The 19,642-nt window shown below is 38.0% G+C and overlaps 1 protein-coding gene and 1 pseudogene across 2 annotated transcripts in view; both read right to left on the bottom strand.

Annotated features, from left to right (window-relative positions):
* RFX7 (regulatory factor X7) overlaps window positions 1–19,642 on the bottom strand; it is a 115,343-nt gene that overhangs the window by 87,540 nt on the left and 8,161 nt on the right. The gene's annotated exons all lie outside the window — the stretch shown is intronic.
* LOC309866039 (small ribosomal subunit protein uS2 pseudogene) lies at window positions 9,281–13,847 on the bottom strand (annotated as a pseudogene). The gene has a single exon. The product of its transcript is annotated as a small ribosomal subunit protein uS2 pseudogene (transcript).

Raw genomic sequence — 19,642 nt, 5'->3', positions numbered from 1 at the left:
TCAGCAGCTACACACTCCAGTCACTGTTTTCTCCACTGCACTAAAGCTCTGGTCTCTCTTTTGGGCTCTCATCCTGAGCTGCAGTTTGGAAAGCCAGTGTGAGCTTACCTCTTGGGTTTTCCTTCTCAAGGATCACTCCCCTATGCTTTGTTATTTAATACTAAGAACACCTCAATTGCTACGGTATTTTATTCAGTTTCATGGCTGATTTTAGAGAAAGGATAAGTTCAATATCCATTACTCCATTATGGCAGGACCTGGAAGTTAAGATGTATCAAAATTAATTTTTAAGTACTTTTAAAGATTATTTTAATATATACTCATTAAAAATTTTTGAGAAATATAAAAATGGAAAAAAACCCAAGACCATATCCAGCAAAGAACTTCTGCTAAGTTCTGGTTCTAATTTTCTTCTAGTTACACTCATATATTTATACACACATATGTATATAAGATCTTTTTTAAAGTTAGGGTAAAATTAGTTTTTTATTTTGCCTTTCCCATTTAACATTGCATGGTGGGCCTTTTCCTAAGTCATTATACTTGAACTGACATCAGAATCTTTTATGGTTACATAATAAAATCTTGATAATAATTTACAAATAATAATAATCATTCTCTTACTGTTGAACATTTATGTCCCACCATTATAAATGAAGGCTTTGTCTTCAAATATCCATATGATTCACTCTATAATTCAGGTCTTTATACAAATATTACCTTGGTGAGGGCTCCCTGACCAACCTACTTAAAACTGTACTCCTCTCCTCTCCCTGACATACAACTCCTTCTTTCCCTGCTTTGCTTTTCTTCTTCTGAGAATTTATCATTATGCCACACAGTATATTCATTCTTAATTTATTGCCTTTTATGTCTCTCTCCAGTAAAATACAGGCTTTATGAAAACACATCTTTTTAAGTAAGTTGTTTACTACTACAACCCCAGAGTTCTAAAAGAATACTTGCCTAATATTAGGTACTGAGTATTAGTTGAATAAATGAATAATTATAATGAATGAATATTAAGGAAAATGACAGTATACAATATGATTTAAGTGAGGCAAAACCAAAAAACTATAGGGAAAAAGAGTCTAAAGAAACATGTATGTTTCATGCAGATAGTGGAAATAAGTTAGTTTTTTACATTTTCTATAATGAATATCCTTTGCTTTTACAACGTAAAAAATAAATCTCTTTAAAAAGATGGTGCGTTGGGACGCCCGGGTGGCTCAGTCAGTTAAGCGGCTACCTTCGGCATCCTGGGATCGAGTCCCACATGGGGGGCTCCTTGCTTGGCGGGGAGCCTGCTTCTCCCTCTGCCTCCACTGCCACTCTGCCTGCCTGTGCTCGCTCGCTCTCTTTCTCTCTCTCTCTGGCAAATAAATAAATAAAATCTTTAAAAAAAAAAAAAAAAGATGGTGCGTTAAGATTATATATCAAGGGGGGGCATCTGGGTGGCTCAGTCATTAAGCGTCTGCCTTCGGCTCAGGTCATGATCCCAGGTTCTGGGCTTGAGCCCCGCATCGGGCTCCCTGCTCAGCAGGAAGCTTGCTTCTCCCTTTCCCACTCCCTCTGCTTGTGTTCCCTCTCTCGCTGTGTCTCGTTCTATCAAATAAATAAATAAAATCTTTAAAAAAAAAAAAAAAGATTATATATCAAGGGGCGCCTGGGTGGCTCAGTGGGTTAAGCCTCTGCCTTCAGCTCAGGTCATGATCTCAGGGTCCTGGGATCGAGCCCTGCATCAGGCTTTCTGCTCAGCGTGGAGCCTCTCTGCCTGCCTCTCTGCCTACTTGCCTATCTCTCTCTCTGTGTCAAATAAATAAATAAAATCTTTAAAAAAAGATTATATATCAAATAAGAAATGCATGTGGGTAAAAATGGGTTTCTACATCTTTCTACTAGTGATTCAAACTGTGACAAATCATTATTTAAAATCAACATAAGACTATAAATATTTGCTGACACAGCACTGTGGGAGACACAAAGATGAATAAAACATGGTGACTGCCCATTGGGGGCTCAACATCTACCGGGAAAGACACATACAGGAGAAAATACAGTACACGCAAACTATGACAAATGCTATACTGGTAGTACAAGGTAAAATGGGGTGAAAAACAGTGGAGAGAACATGGTAAGCTGGGGTGACCTAATTATGGTCTTGAAATCTGCCACTGAATATGCAAAGAGAAGAGGGAAGCATTGCTGCTAAAGGGTAAAGCCAAAGCCAAGGAAAAAAGATGGAAGACTATATACCAGACCTTTAAGAGAACATCAAATACTCCAAAATACTTATCAGGCAACAGATGCAAAGCAAGGATATCCTTCATGAATGGGCAAAAACCTCACTATGTGGGACGCCTGGGTGGCTCAGTTGGTTAAGCAGCTGCCTTCGGCTCAGGCCATGATCCCAGCGTCCTGGGATCGAGTCCCATATCGGGCTCCTTGCTCCGCAGGGAGCCTGCTTCTCCGTCTGACTCTGCCTTCCACTCTGTCTGCCTGTGCTCGCTCTCGCTCGCTCTGACAAATAAATAAAATCTTTAAAAAAAAAAAAACAAACCTCACTATGTGATACAACTAGACCTAATACAAATAAAATGTAGTGGGCCACATAGTAAAATGGAACAAGTTGAAGGCATTCACATCGTAATCTTTGTAAAATTTTGTAAACAGCACTGTGCTAGTACCTGGGAGAGAAACTGTGTGTAAGAGAAAGGAGGGCAGAGAAGATAAGCTGGAAAGTCCAGCTAGAAAGGAATTAGGAAGTGTTTTCTGTAAGCAATTTCAAAAAATATTTTTAAAAGTTGCTTATTTCAGAAAAACACATACAATTTTTGAAAATCACCCATGTATTATCAATCCCAGCATTATGGAAAGGCAATATTTTGGTGTGTTTTTATTCCATTCTCTTTTTCTACAATTAGGGTTGTACGTATGTGGTGTGTCTGGCTGTGTGAAACTGTGTGACTATACAGTGATTTTTTTTCTCATATTCTATCAAAAGAATTTACTCATGTAATGATATACTCTCCTTAAAAATTTTTAATGGCAGCATAACCACAAAAATTTTATTCTGTTCTGATTTGTCATTTAATTTGGACTTCTATATAAGTTAAAAAAGTTTAATACCTAAAAGTGTTTGGTTTTTTATTTTAAGTAGTAAAATCTTTTTGTTTGAGATGTTTTCTATTACTCCTAAGAGAAAAAAAATATTATGTTCCATCATAGTTTATTTCTAGTTTGTTCTAGTTTTTTTTTTCTTAATCATCCCAGTTTTCTTTCACTGAACCGTTTATTCATCTGTAATTGTTCTGATGACCTGCTGTTGAGTTGAGCTCTACATTTATTTCTTTTATCCTTCAAACAGCTAAGCAATTACACTGATAACATTTCTTAAATAATCCTCCTGCTGGTTTGTGATGAACCCTGTATCATATATTTGTAAAATTAAAATTAATATACATATTATTCATTAATATTACAGTAAATATATTATATATAAATAACATAAAACAGTATAAATATAAAATTAAAATACAACTTGATTATGATCCTAAGTTTGGAAAAAGAACATGGAGATGCCTGGGCATGTTAAGCAACTGCCTTCAGCTGAGGTCATGATCCCAGGGTCCTGGGATTGAGCCCCACATAGGGCTCTCTGCTCAGTGGGGAGCCTGCTTCTTCCTGGGCCTGCTGCTCCCCCTGCTTGTACTTGCACGCTCTCTCTGACAAATAAATAAATATCTTAAAAAAAAAAAAAAAGAACATGAGTGACAGTAACAAACAAGATTTCATCATTAAAGAGTACTTAATGTTCACACTTTTGTATCTGGAACTCAAGGGATGAGCTACAATCCAAAACAACCAAAATACACAAGTCTAAAATATAAAGTTTTGTTTTTTTTAATCTCCCACAATCACTCCAAAGCCCATTCATTTCTTTAAAAGTCATCACAAAGATAAAAACATGTGTAACCTCAGCTATATAATCAAGTAGCAAATACACTATAGCACGGACATCCAAAACAATTTCCTACAAAACTGATTTCTCCAGGTGGATTTTGATTATAGACCTTCACAGTTCATTGTCTACATCTAGAAAAAAACAGTTTTCTAAGCAACATCTAACTTGTTCATACTGCACTGTCAATACTGGAATACACATTCCAACTTACTTAAAAAAACTATTTAAAACCAGGAGGGAGAAGTTATTCTATTATTTAAATACAGCAAGATATAAGTTTGTACTTCTAACCAAATAGAGTATTCATTACATTTTACATCTCACTTCAGGAGTTAGGAATCCCAAAGTGTCCTTTTAGCTTCATTCCTCTCCATCTTCAACTGGTTGGAATTGTATTTGCAGACCAAAGCAAGCAAGCAATCAGCCTAGCACATCCCTTTCCTTCTATTAAACTTGCCTGCTGACTCACACCTTCCCTACAGTACATTATTAAATGATTTTAAGCTCATTACATCTTTTCTTAAACTACCTCATTAGGCTTTCAACTAACCTGATAAGTAGAGAGCTTATAACTTCCAAGATTCCAAATGTGAGAAATGCAGAAGATAAAATTTTGACAAATTACACAAGTAAATTTTTTTTCTTTTGTATTGGGAGAGGGAGACAGGAGACAGAGAAAAAGGTAAAAGGTAGAAAGGATAAGAAAAAGAGAAGAAAACAGAAAAAAAAGAGATGGAGACAAAATTCAGGGAGACAAACCAGGAAATTCTGAATTATTTACTATAAACACCTTGTATTCTATTAACCTGAGCTCTGTGAAGAAATACTTCCCTTCACATTTTACTTGTGTCTTGTTATAGACTAGATGATCCACACTGAACACAAGTTTAGATGTAACAGACTAATGCAGAGAGTCTGCCTAGAGTAATGACTTGAAGGAGAGGTCAGAAAGTGGTGGTTAACTATAAAGATTAAGAGGAAATACAGGTGTAGGCATTCAACATTAGTTATCCAGAGGGAAGTCACCTAGGGAAGGACAGAAAACAAGGAATAGCTGTAGGGTCACAAACAGATGGTACATGCCCACTTCAGGGGCAGAACTGGAGAAAAAAAGAAAGTGATGAAAGGAACTGAGAAAACTGGGACTTAAATGGACTAGAAGCAAAGATGGAACAAGAAAGTAATAGAGAAAACTATAAATACTTACAGACTTTGTTAATATGTGCCATTTAATACAACAAAAGTAGGACCCTGAAGTAATACATGCACTAGTATTCAAGTGTATTCACAGTTTTCCAAACCACCAACCAAAAAACACAAGGGAGCTTTCCTTCTGTCTGGAGATTCTTTTTTTTTTTTTAATATTGTATTTATTTATTTGACAGAGATCACAAGTAGGCAGAGAGGCAGGCAGAGAGAGAGGAGGAAGCAAGCTCCCCGCTCAGCAGGGAACCCAATGTAGGACTAGATACCAGGACCCTGAGATCACGACCCGAGCAGAAGGCAGAGGCTTTAACCCACTAAGCCACCCAGGTGCCCCAGTCCTGAGATTCTTCATATCCATTTTTATGTAGGAAAAACTTTCTGGAATTCTCTGGATTTTGTTTTTTAAAACCTTCAAAAATCCCCTAAGAGTGAGAAATAGTGAATAAAACTCTTGAAGAAAACAAAAGTGATCAGAAAGATTTTCTAAAGAACTGAGATGGACATAAAATAAAAGTATTTAGGGGTGCCTAGGTGGCTTAGTCACTTAAGTGTCTGTCTCTGGCTCAGGTCATGATCCCAAGGTCCTGGGGTCAAGTCCAAAGTTTGGTGTGTGTGTGGGGGGAGTCCCTGCTCAGCAGGGAGCCTGATTCTCCTTCTCCCTCTGCAGCTCCCCCTGCTTATGTGCGCGCGCGCTCTCTCTCTCTCTCAAATAAATAAAATCTTAAAAAAAAAAAAAGTATTTAGTTAATAGTGCATTCTCTGGAAGTAGCCTTCAAGAAAGAAATCACTTCACCCAAAATTAAGCCTTAACGATCACAGCTAAGTACATAGGTTGTCAATATGCCAGCCTTTCCTCTTACTTTATTTTCAACAAGAAGTCAGGCTATACTGGGGCACCTGGGTGGCTCAGTGCGTTAAACCCTGTGCCTTCGGCTCAGGTCATGATCCCAGGGTCCTGGGATAGAGCCCTGCTTTCTCCTCTCTCTCTCTGCCTGCCTGTCTACTTATAATCTCTGTCAAATAAGTAAATAAAGTCTTTAAAAAAAAAAAAAAAGGAAGAAGAAGTCAGACTATACTGATGTAATATGTCATAATTTTCAGAGGTTAAAAATAAAGAAGTATGGTAGTGACATCACAAAGCTATTTTTTCTCCTCCCCCATGTCACCAGTGAAAAATGATAAAGAATTTTAAGAAATCTCTAGTAAGCACACTGAACATTTCTTTTAAATAAACATATATTAGTACATATACCAATACCACATATACCAGTGAAACCCACCACATTGGGAGAAAAGGATTTTGGGGAGTTTTGGAAAAATGCTGCCATACGTCAAGCTAAAAAGAACCCAACAATCTGAGGTTATACATACTAATTTAAATTCTGGTATTTCTCTTTGGTAATGCTGTCTAGTTTAATAAATTACACATTCAAAAAGGTCATCTGTAAACAAAAATTTACAATAAAGCTATCTTTTTGTACTGTTGAAAATGGTGTATAGAGAAAAGATTTTTTACTGGTAAAAATAATAAAGTCTGGGGGCGCCTGGGTGGCTTAGTCAGTTGAGCATTTGCCTTTGGCTCAGGTCCTGATACCCTGGTCCTGGGAACAAGCCCTGATTTGGGCTTCTTGATCAACGGGGAGCCTGCTTCTTCCTCTTCCTCTGCTGCCATTCCCCCTGCTTGTGCTCTCTGTCAATTAAATAAATAAAAATCTTTTAAAAAATACTAAAGTTTGCTATTTTTATTTATAACTTCTACTATACTTAGTAACTTATAACTTAAACACTACACAAAGGAGTTAACAGTGTTTCATGGGAGGAAGAACAGCAGGAAAAACTGCACCAGACCTGCAACTGACATCTGAAGGAAGTTTGGTAGTTACAGAGTTAGCTCATGCATTCATGCATACGTTCATTCTGCACTAGGGAATCTCTAAGTGAGAGGCATACAATTCCTGTCTTTATGGTGCTGATATTTCAACAAAGGAGACTATAAAAATTTATACAATTATTAAGATTGTAACGTACAGTAACAAGAATTAGAACCTAGGGGGAGACTGAATAAGTTTACCTAACTATGGTAAAGATTCAGGAGACTCTTAGGTCATTTATTCAAAATTCCTGGTGCTTCATTACATTCCAATAGATGTATTCTGAACATTTCATCTCTCTGACAGCAAATCTTTCAAATTTTAGTAACAGCACCTATGATATCGTACTTAATATGTTAAGTATGTCCCTCTAATCAAAGAGCCTAATATGTTACATAATCTTTTATTATCACAGATCTACTTAAAATGGTAAGTTATGTTTATTACAAAAAGTACTCTTTAAAATCTTTTAGAAAACAAAGAAAAGTATAAAAAAATGAAATCATTCATAGCTAACTGCAACACCCTGAGACCACCACTTACTGATATAAAAGTAATACTTCATCTTTTACATGCAAACACACACACACACACACACACACACACACACACACCAGTGTAAAATGTCAGTGACCCAGCATAGCCTAGTCTCACTGTTTTTAGCCCTTGCCCCTCTAGTTTCTTCTCCACACAGCAACCTGGTGAGCCTTTTAAAACACCAGTTAGGTCATGTTACTCCTCTGCTCAAAGCCTTCCAATAGCTCCCACCTCACCCTGAAAAAGAGCCTAAGTTTTAGTGCTCACTAGACCTGCAAGGCCCAACACAAATCCACCTCTCCTCTACTTCTGACTTCACTGCTGCATCCCCATGCACGCCCCACACTCTGACCACTCCAGGGCCTCCTTGCTGCAGCCTTTTCACCTTTGCATCTGCTGTTCCCTCTCTGCCTGGATAACTCTTTCTCAAATGTCATGGTCTCCTCTGCACAGTACAGTAATATAAGAACAAAGAAGTAATCATAGTAACAGATGGTGTGTTAAAGAGAAAAAGTTCTTTGAATTTATTGTGGTTAAAAAGTAACAGCCAACATTTATCAAGTTCTTACCATGTGCCCGATTCTACACTAAGTGTTTTATATGAGTTATCTCTTTTAATCTTCACCACTTACGTTACAAGGTAAGCACTATTACTATTTCCATTTTACTGATAATGGAATCAACTTCTAAAAGTTATGTTGACCTGGGTAGCAAACCCAGACAACTAATTTCAGAATGCATTTTTAATGATTATAGTAGGCTGCCTCTTTGTGATTCTGATTTTTTTTTTTCACTTTAGAACTATTAAATATGTAAGTTTTTTTAAAAATAAAAGTTACTCTAAGTTTTATGTTTAGCAGAGAAATTTCCTAACCACCTTACAGAAAATCAATTTAGGAAAGTACAAGTATTTCACTGGTTCAAAATATGTTACAGAAGAAAGTAACAGCTGACATGTTAGGTTCTATAATTACAAACACACAAAACTGAAATGTCAGAAAATAATGTGTGCCATAGTGAGACTTAAGTATTTGACCAGTTATGCTGAAGCTTAAGGCAATATCGAGACAATTCATTTTTTTTTAGCAGTAAGCATCTAAATAAAAGAAAACGTTTAAACATATCTAAATCAAAGACTGCCCCACAAAGGATAAAGGCAAGGAAAAACCAAAGAGAAAAAGAATTGAGCAATTACAACTTCATCTTTTGAATTTCTACAAATCCGCATTCTCTTGTTAAGTCTCAATAACATGTAAAACAAAAACACTACACTGTAAGGGCTCCTGCTGCCTTTGAAACTTCAGAATTATGAGTCGATAAATAACCTTTCCAATTCTAATCAATCCAGCCCAGATAATTCACTTTTCAACTGCTTTAAAAAAAAAAAATCAAAATAGACTTAAAATTAGATCATGATAATGACTACACAACTTCCAAAATATACTAAAACCCACTGAACTATATGTTTAAAGCAGGTAAATGTAATGGTATATAAATTAACTCATTAATACTGCTTAAAAAATGTACATAACAATGTTCAATAATTTCTTGTAAAAATATTTCTAAACAGAGAAAATCAAACAGTTTATACACAAAACATGGCCATTTTCGAGGGTGTGGAGAAAAACACATACCCTGTTGGTGGAATGCAACCCTCATACCCTGTTGGTGGAATGCAAACTGGTGCAACCATTGTGGAGGTTCCTCAAAAAGTTAAAAATAAAACTACCCTCCAATCCAGCAATTGCACTAATGGATTTACCCAAAGGATACAAAAGCACTCATTCAAAGGCATACATGTATTCTCTACGCTTACAGCAGTGTTATCTACAATAGCCTAGCTATGGAAGCAGACCATGTGTCCATCAATTGATGAACAGGTAAAGAAGATGTGGTGTATATATAATGGATTATTATTATTCAGCCATAAAAAAGAATGAAACCTTGCCATTTGCAATGACGTGGATGGAGCTAGAGAGTATTACGCTAAGTAACAAGTCAGTCAGAAACAAATAGCATAGGATTCCATCTGTATGTGTAATTTAACAAACAAAACAAAGAAGCAAAGGGAAAAAAAAGAGACACAAGCCAAGAGAAAGACTCTTAACTACTGACAACAGACTGATGGTTATCAGAGAGGAGGTGGGTAGGGGGCTAGGTAAAATAGGTGATGGGGATTAAGAACTACACTTGTGATGAGCATTGGGTGATGTATGAAACTGTTCAACCACTGTACTTTATACCTGAAACTAATATTAACTAGCCAGAATTAAAAAAATAATTTAAGAACCCCACAAAAATGCCATTTTCCTGAGCTTTTTATAATTTAAGTATCTCATCATTTACTTGCAACTTTTAAGTTCTCAAATTCAGTGTTACAACATACTGATGAAGAATGTTACTGGTTACTAAATTATAAAGCACCAAAGTGTGAAGGGTATACCTGTAGACAACATATAGTTGTCTTGCTTTGTCTCCCCCCAACTTTTATAAACCCATTATTTTCCATCAACCTTAAGTCCATTTTCATTCTCTCTGTAGAAGAGGAGCTTAAGGCCACTCAGTGGTTGTTCCTATACATTCAGTGGCCTGAGAAGCATAAGTTACAGCCCTGTTTTCAGTGGTAGCTAAGTGTTCCAGTCTTGGGTAGGGAACTGCTGAAGGGGCAGAAGAGGGCCTCTGCATGCCTCCACAACCAGTCTGTGACTCCACGTTGAATCACTGTGAACTCAGGACCTGGAGCCATCCAATCACCCTGAAATTCCTCTTGGTTACAGCCTTTTCAGCAGTGGCCTGCTCTTCCTCTTCAATCTCTTCAGGATCTCTGTAGAAGTAGAGATCAGGCACAAACTTCTAGGAGCCCTCATGGGCAATGGTGCCACCCATGTGCCAAACTTCTGGGGCAGCAGCCACCACATTAGTCCGAGTGAGCTCCCTTGTTGTTGTGCAAGGGATGGCAATGTCCATTGGCACAGAGGAGTGTATGCACAGAGCAATGGTAGGCAGGTTAACACAGGACACCTCAGTGGGAGGCTGGTGGTCAGCCCTGGAATCAGTAACCACCATAAGTCTCAGCTCACATAAGGTTGCCTGGATCTGGTTAGTGAAGGTTCTAGGAGGGGACAGCAACACAAGTGGCTCCAATGGCAGCAGCAAACTTCAGCACAGCTAATTGGCCAATATTCCCAGATGACAGGACACTGACATCAGCTGGGTTTTCAATGGCAACAATGGCATGAAAGGCCTGCAGAAGCTTCTCTCAGGTTCTTTTCAGATTTATAATGTGGATGCCATCATTTTTCCTTCTGTAGATGTTCTGTTCCATTTGGAAGTCCAGGCTGGTGTCACCTAAGTGGTGACGAGGAATGACAAGTGCTGCAAGGAATTTGAGGACATCTTCCTCCCTCATTTGCAGGCTACTAAAGGTTCTGGACATGTTCAAAGTTTCCCTTGAAGTTATGAGGGGAAACCCTGAATAACATTGTGTGGATCTCTCCCTGGGTAAAGCAGAAACAGTTGTTTTGGTTTTCCAATCTACTCTAACAGTCTCTTTCAACTGGTGTTTTTTGAACATGCACACCTGAACTGGTTATTGGTATAGCTGGATTAATACGTACCCTATTTTAACTATTTACTATACATTGCCCTTTTTCTTTGTTTTCTATTTTTTTTGTCTTCTCTATTTCTGCCTTCTCTGGTTTTATTTGAACATCTTTTATGATTCTATTATCTCTACACTTTTAGCATACCAATTACACTTCCTTTTAAAATCTTTTTAGTGGTTACCATACAGTTTGCAATATACTTTTATGACTAATCCAAGTCCACGTTCAGAACAATATACCACTTCAGTTACTGTAAGTACTTTTTTTTTAATTTTTAATTTTTTTTTAAGATTTTTATTTATTTATTTGACAGAGAGAGATCACAAGTAGGTGGAGAGGCAGGCAGAGAGAGAGAGAGAGAGAGAGAAGCAGGCTCTCCTCTGAGCAGAGAACCCGACATGGGACTCGATCCCAGGACCCTGAGATCATGACCTGAGCCGAAGGCAGTGGCTTAACCCACTGAGCCACCCAGGTGCCCCACTGTAAGTACTTTTAATTTAAGAGTATTCCCAACTCTTCCTTTCTGTCCCTTATAACTTCACTGTCATTAATTTCACTGACCTATAAGCTATAATCCCAAATACATTATTTTTAACAACCTATTATCTGTTAGATCAATTAAATATAAGAAAAAGAAAAGGATTCATCTTCATTTATTCCTTTCACTCCTTCATGTAGATTTAACTTTCTTACCTACATTATTTTCCCTCTCTTTCAAGAACTTTCAACGTCTCTTGCAAAGCAGGTCTACTAGTTACACATTCCGTCAAGTTTTGTCTGTTTGACAAGTTTTTATTCCTCCTTCACTTCTAAAGGATAATTTCGCTAGATACAGAATTCTAGGTTGGTGATTTTCTTCTTTCAACTCTAAATACTTTTCTCTCTCCTTCCTTGCTTGGTTTCTGAAGAGAAAGCTGATACAATTCTTAACCTTGTTCCTCAAGCAGCTTCTTTCAAGATTTTAACTTTGTCTTTAATTTTTAGCAGATTGGACACAGTATACATAGGGGCAGATCTTTTTGTTTTTATTTATTCTGCTTGGTATCTCTGAGCTTCCTGGATCATAGTTTGGGGTCTTTAATTTTGGAAAATTCTCACCTACTAAACTTCAAATACTTCTGGTTCTTTTCTCTCTTTGCCTTCTGACATCCCAGTTATGCATATGTTACAACTTTTCTAACTGTTACACAGTTCTTGGATACTATGTTCCAACTTTTTCATTTTTTTTCTTTGCATTTTAGTTGTGGAAGTTTCTATTGCTATATCTTCATGCCCACCAATTCTTCAGTCACGGCCAGTTCTATTAATGGGCCCAACAAAGGCATTCTTCATTTGTTACAGTGTTTTTGATTTCTAGCATTTCCTATGTATTATTTCTTAGAGATTCCATGTCTCTGCTTACATTACCCATCCATTCTTAGATTATGTCTACTTTTTCCATTAGAGCCTTTAGCATATTAATCATAATTTTAAATCCACAGGATGTTAATTCCAAAATCTATGTCACATAGATTTTGTCACATAGTTCTTACACTTCATTTACCTCTTCAGATTGTGGCGGGTTTTTTGTCTGTAAGCATGACTTGTAATCTTTTGTTGAAAGCCAGATATAATACTGGATAAAAGGAATTAGGTAGACAGCACTTTAGTGTGAGTTTTATGTTTATCGACTAGGAGTTAGGCTGTGTTTATTGTTTGCTGTAGCTGTGGGGTCTAAGGCTAAAATTTTCTCTAATGTCCTCGGTTTTTGTCTCCTATGTTCACCTTCGGAATCCCTAGAGACTCTTTAAATAAGGTGTGAGGCTTACAGTTGTTTTAGAAGCCCTACTGACACGGTGGTAAAGTTGGAGAGAAGCATTGTACTGTCTTATGGTTAGTCTCAGTCCTTTAGAGAGTCTATGTTGGGTATTTCCCTTCCCCCAGGTCAAGTAGGCATTGGCAGAGCCCATGCTGGTTAGATACTTTCCAGATACTCCTCTGGTAAAATACTTTTCCTTGAAACAGGCTTTGTTAAGGAGAACAGAGAGCTCTGGTTATATTTCAAAATGATTACTTTTCTCTTCCTCCCTCCTGGGCCCCACCTGCAAATTCCCCACCCCCTGAAATCCTCCCTCACTATGGAGGCAGTTAAAGATTTTTCTCTGATCCTCACAGGGAGAACCTGGTAGGGCTCCTGAAGTAAGGCTCAGAAAAGTGAGTGCCCCCCCCCCAAGACTCAACCTTCCTGGTTTTCAACTCTCAAGCTAGCCCACCCAGAGCCTCCAGCAGTTAATTCATTAATTAAGCTTAAAGTGCTCCTACCTACACTGACTTCAGTTGCAGGGCTTCTACTCCTAGACTTCTGCCACCTATAAGCTTTGATTCTCTGTTATCTGCCTATCCCAGGTTTTGCAGGCAGCAGTTTGCCTTGAGACCTCAATTCTCTGATGTATCTAAGAACTGTTGATTTTCAGTTTGTTCACCTTTCTTCATGTTGGGATGACAGAAATGGGGACTTCCAAGCTCTCTATGTGTCACACCAGAAATGATAAGTCAATATACTTTATTATTATCATAGGAGCTAAGGTAAGACTATCCCTGGAATACAACTCTTTTTGCATTCTAATTTGCTTTACACATAATCCTGGGGTTACCTAAGGGAGAATTATAAGACAATTAATATCAAGCAGGTGACTGCCATCCACTGTTTGTCAATAAAAGGGAGTTAAAGAAAACTTTAACTCCCTTTTATTGAAAGTTTTCTTTAACTCCCTTTTATTGACAGCCATTGAAAACTATTACTTTATTGAAAACCATTACTTTATTCTTCAAGTAGTTTGGAATACAGAGGTCCACAAACTACTGCACAAAGGCCAAATCCTGCCAGTAATGGAAAAATCCAGCCATTCATTCATTTGTTCACACACTCACGTGCGCGCGCGCGTGCACACACACACACACACACGTTGTCTGTGGCTACTTTCTTGATAACAATGGCAGAGTAGAGTAGTTGCAACAGAGAGCCTATGTCCTACAAAGCCTGAAGTATTTACCATCGGGCCCTTCAAAGTAGAAGCTTGCTGGCTCTGGGTTATATATCCCATACTTTCTGGCACAAGTGATCTCTGATATTTTGTGTGCGTGTGTGTCTGTTTGTCTTTTAATTGTTGACCAAGGCTGAGTGCAATGATGAATATGCACTATTTAATTTTTATTTATCAATTCATCTATCAATTCATCGGCCCCAACATTTTGGCCAAGAAGGCCTACCAAGAGTGGCTGTTGGTGGCAGAGATCACCAACACCTGCTTTGAGCCCTCCAACCAGATGGTCAAGTGTGACTTTCGCCATGGCAAATACATGGCCTGCTACATGCTGTACCATGGGGAAGTAGTGCCCAAGGACGTAAATGCCACCATTGCCACTACTGCAACTATCAAGACCAAGTGCACCATCCAGTTTGCAGACTGGTGTCCTACAGGTTTCAAGGTTGGCTTTAAATACCAGCCCCCCCCACAGTGGTGCGGGGGGGGGGGGTGACCTGGCCAATGTGCAGGGGCCATCTGCATGCTGAGCAACACCACAGCCATTGCCGAGGCCTGGGCCTGCCTCGACCACAAGTTTGACCTGATATACTCAGACAGCTGAGTACATATGACCTGATGTACTCAGAAACTCAGGTTGCAAATAATAAAAAGGTTGTATTTAAGTTGAGGGTTTAGTGACCTTTTAGATTTAATCCACAATTTACAATTACTGAGATTAAACAGAATCTCAATTCCTGAGATTGAATATACAATTCCTGATTTTAATATACAATTTCTGAGATTAAAGAATCCAGTTTAGTGAAAATCTTTTGCAACACAGTGTAAATAATGGTATTAACAATTACATCCAAATACTAGAAGATTAAAATAAAGGAGTTATTAACTCTACCTGGGGTACTCAAGGGTTGAGAATACTAAAATTCTGCCACAGAAGACTGTGGCTTACTATTCCTTAGTAGAACATACACTCTCTAAGCAAGGGATTCTCAAACTTTGGTGTTAGAATCACCTGAAGGGCTAGTAAAACAAAGACTGCTGGATCCGCCCCCAGAGTTTCTACTGCAGTAAATCTGAGGAGCCTCAAAATTTACATTTCTAACAAGTTCCAAGGTGATACTAGTATGATGCTAACACAGAGAACAACATTCTAAAAAACCAAACAGCATCATATAAATACAATTTTAAAGCTGAAAGGGTCTTTTAAGAACTAGTTGAGTCCTCTGAAAGAAAGAATATCAGGCTAAACAAAGAAACAAGTCTCTATGTAGAAAGATCCAACAGACTGTTACCTATTTTATGAATCTGAAACACTCTGGGCCTTCAGAACTGCTTTCCTATTTTATTCATTCCCTTGTTACTTCCCCAATCAATCCACCTCCCTCAGTTAGTTATCTACCCTAACTCACAGGTTTCCTTTGCCGTCTTCAGGCTTTGGCCATGACTCAACAAGTTATCTTTGCCTTGGGTCTTGCCTCCTAAAATAAGTAGGTCAAACCCTCCACCAGAACCAAACTTTAAAGTAGCTATCTCCAGGTCAATGTTAAGGGGTTCTTCAAAATTCCAACTTTATCTCTTGAGAACTAGGTTGGAATGCAGATTTAGCCCACAAACCCTGACTAAATACTACTGTATACTCATTCATAAAAGGTTACTAAACTATGTATCAGTCATTTGCTCAGTATTTTTAAAATGAAGGACACAGTGGCTCTCACTTGGGAGGTAAATTATTTTTTAATACTATATATATGGTAAAAAAAAATTGATTAGTAGTACTGAAACTCTAAATAAATGATTACTTCAGTTTCACCAATGCAATTTTTTTAAAAAATCAGCCACTGTCAGTCCTCCATTCTGTAAAATACAGCATGAATTTAATAACTTATTTGGGGAGAAAATTACCACATCAAATGTATCAAATACAGAAACATTAATATGTAGAAAAAAATCAAGTGTTTCTAAGAATGCAGTAGACAAAAATGTATTTACTAGTACTTACTGCTAGATGAGAAACAAAAATGCAAAAGGTGTTGACCCTAGCTTCAAAGAACTTGCTGTTTATTAGAACAGCATAGGACAAAAATTTAAGTGATTAAATGCTTAATTGTAAGACATCACTATACAGTTTGAGGTCAAGAAAAGGCCCTAGACTACAGTAGCTAAAGAATGTTTTATAGTACAATGATCTGAACTATGACTTCAAAAATGGTTAAAACACGACTAAGCATGGGTGCCTAGGTGGCTCAGTGGGTTAAGCCTCTGCCTTCAGCTCAGGTCATGATCTCAGGGTCCTGGGATGGAGCCCTGCATTGGGCTCTCTGCTCAGTGGAGAGACTGCTTCCTCCTCTCTCTCTGCCTACCTCTCTGCCTACTTGTGATCTCTGTCTATCAAATAAATAAATAAAATCTTTGAAAAAAAAAAAAACAAAAAAAAACAAAAACCACGACTAAGCAGGATTTGGATACAGGCAAGTAGAGATTCCAGAAAAGATATAAAGCAGGACTAAAAGGAGCACCATAAAGTTTAAGGCAGACACTGAAGTGCTTGCCTGACAGGAGTTGAATACTGGTGAACAGAAAGAAAGCGGGTGGGACTGATTATATGGGGCTAGATTGCCCAGGCCTTTGAAACCTGACAGAAATCTTTAGATAACAATATGGTGGGCAAGGTGAAATTAGTACAGGTTATTTGAAGGATACTACATGGAAAAGGATTTTTTGGAAGACTTATTTTGGCTGTAATATACAGCATAGTCCAGTGAAGGGAAAGGCCAGGGACAAAGAGCAACTATGGTGCCACTGTAATGATCCAGAGATGGTAAAGCACTAAACTATGATCCTGGCAGAGGAAACAGAGAGAGCAGAAGACAGGGAAAAACATAAGTACTTGACACTACAAACTTGACAACTTGTTAAAATATTGGGCACAGGGATAAGAGAGAAGAGTCTATTATGAAACCAATATTGCTAGCCTGATGGAATGAAGGAACAGGTGCTATCTACTACACAAAGAAGTAGATTAGCTAAAAATGAAAGCCAACTGAGGTAGCAAGGACTATGGCACAGAAAGATTACTGTGAAAATGCCAAGTTTAAAATGGCAGTGGTAGCCACCTGTATTCTAGCAAGTGTATCAGTAGATGTGATTAGAGTTGTCTGGTCAGCCCATCTATTTCTGATTTTGGCAAAGAAGTGAACACAGAAAAAAAAAGGTGGCTGAAAAGTGTCTCGATATTCAAAATTAAAGCGCATCTAGAGGAAAGCTGCAGGGAAAATAAAATGTTCATCATAAATAAGATCCATGAAAACAGGGATCTTGCATCTTTGCCCATGGAACCCCCAATGCCTGGCAAAGTAGCAGACAAAGGCAGCTCTCAAAAAGGAATGAATGAGAATTCCCAAACTGCAAAGGAATCACAGTAACAAGAAGAGTGGAAGACAAAATGAAAGCTAACGACTGAAAAAGGCCACTGAGTTGGCAAGAAGAACAGGAAGCCAGACTGCAAGAGTCAAAAAGGACAAGAGCAGAGAGAAGATCTAGCAGAGTGGGGGTGGTGAGCTGATAGACAGATGGCATCTAAAAGGAAGAGCAGCAGGGTAGACAAAGCATTATTTTACTTGTTTGGATTTTTCTAAACTCAAAATAATGCCTGCTCATTCAGGAAAATTTTGAGAATATACTAAGGGGGGGGGCATACATTTGCTCCACCCCCCAAGTGCAAAACCAGTTAATACTTTTAAAAATGTATGTTCACTTATTCCACTCATATATATGAGTGGCCTTACATATCACACAACAGGATAATAAATGAAGGATCGGAGGGGAGGGAAATGAGCAAGCAAAACAGTAAAACCAGGGGTGAGATAAGCTAGCAATGGTTACCATGTTTCTTAAATCTTTTCTTAGTGGACAAAAAAAATAGTACTTCTCTGCTTTATTTTTTATTATCAAATAAGGGTTTTTGCATTGTTAACTGTTTATATTATTATTATAAAATGAGTATTTACATTCTTCATTCACTTACCTAATGACTTTTTTTCTTAGCCTATGAATGAGCTCTTTAGGTCACTGAAAGATCAAGTCTTTAGTGCAAAAACTTTTCTCCAAGGTTGTTTGCTGCTGCTTTAAGGAAGTCATTAGCATGTATAAAGTCACAGGAAGGGTGCCTCGGTGGCTCAGTGGGTTAAGCCGCTGCCTTCAGCTCAGGTCATGATCTCAGGGTCCTGGGATCGAGCCTCGCATCAGGCTCTCTGCTCAGCAGGGAGCCTGCTTCCCTCTCTGTCTGCCTGCCTCTCCATCTACTCGTGATTTCTCTCTGTCAAATAAATAAATAAAATATTTAAAAAATAAAAAAATAAAAGTCACAGGAAAAGTAACCTGTGGAAAAGAATAGTTTGGTGATGCTGACAGAAAGGGTATGTATTAGAACAAATTCCCTAAATATATGGACAGGGATGAATCCAAAGGGGAAAACAAACTTCATCCTATAATGGGAAAACACACAAATACAGATGCTAAGACATAGAAGCAAGAATAAGACTAAGTGAGGTATATAAGCAACCCCACATATAGTAATATTCTAAATCTCGTCATGAAGTGGCAATTATTCAGAGTCAACTCAGAGTACACAGCCTTCTTCTAAAACTAACAGAGCATTTCCTAGTCCTCTGCTCCAGTTCTCAACATGCCTATCCTCTTCTTCCCTATTATTACTTTATATTCTTTCTTCTACCTTTGCATTTAGATGAGAAAACTGTGATTGGTGGAAACCCCACTCCCCAATCAAGCAAATTTTGACCTAAGCTATTATCTTCCCGTAATTATTCTCATTACAGGCAAGGCTTACTGTCATCAACAACCGTGACTTTAATTCCTGCTAGTGGGAATAAAGATTTCCCAGTAAGCATACCATTAAGTGCATCTGGATCAACAGCCATTTTTGTTAAAGACACCATCCTGAATTTTGCCAATAAGAATATTATATCCTACTGAATCCCTCTCTCATCTATTTTTTTTAAAGATTTTATTTATTTATTTATTTATTTGACAGAGATCACAAGCAGGCAGAGAAGCAGGCAGAAAGAGAGGAGGAAGCTGACTCACTGCTGAGCAGAGAGCCCGATGTGGGGCTCGAACCCAGGACCCCAGGATCATGACCTGAGCCAAAAGCAGAGGCTTTAAACCACTGAGCCACCCAGGTGCCCCTCTCATCTATTTTTTAATACCATCAACTATACCAGACTATCACTGCATTCAACAAAATCTTACTTTTGTTCTACTGATGATGCATGCAACTACTACACAAGGAATGAATGTTTTAAATGCAGAGTAGTGTTCATTACTTTTTCATTATCCTGTGCCTGTATATACTAGATATTAAAATAAAGGTATATGGAATTCAGTTTTTCTTGACCACTTGACTCTGTAAATTCAGGA

Source organism: Mustela nivalis (assembly GCF_964662115.1).
Source record: "Mustela nivalis genome assembly, chromosome: 6".
In the NCBI taxonomy this organism is placed as follows: Eukaryota; Metazoa; Chordata; class Mammalia; order Carnivora; family Mustelidae; genus Mustela; species Mustela nivalis.
This window is presented reverse-complemented; position numbering and strand designations above follow the sequence as displayed.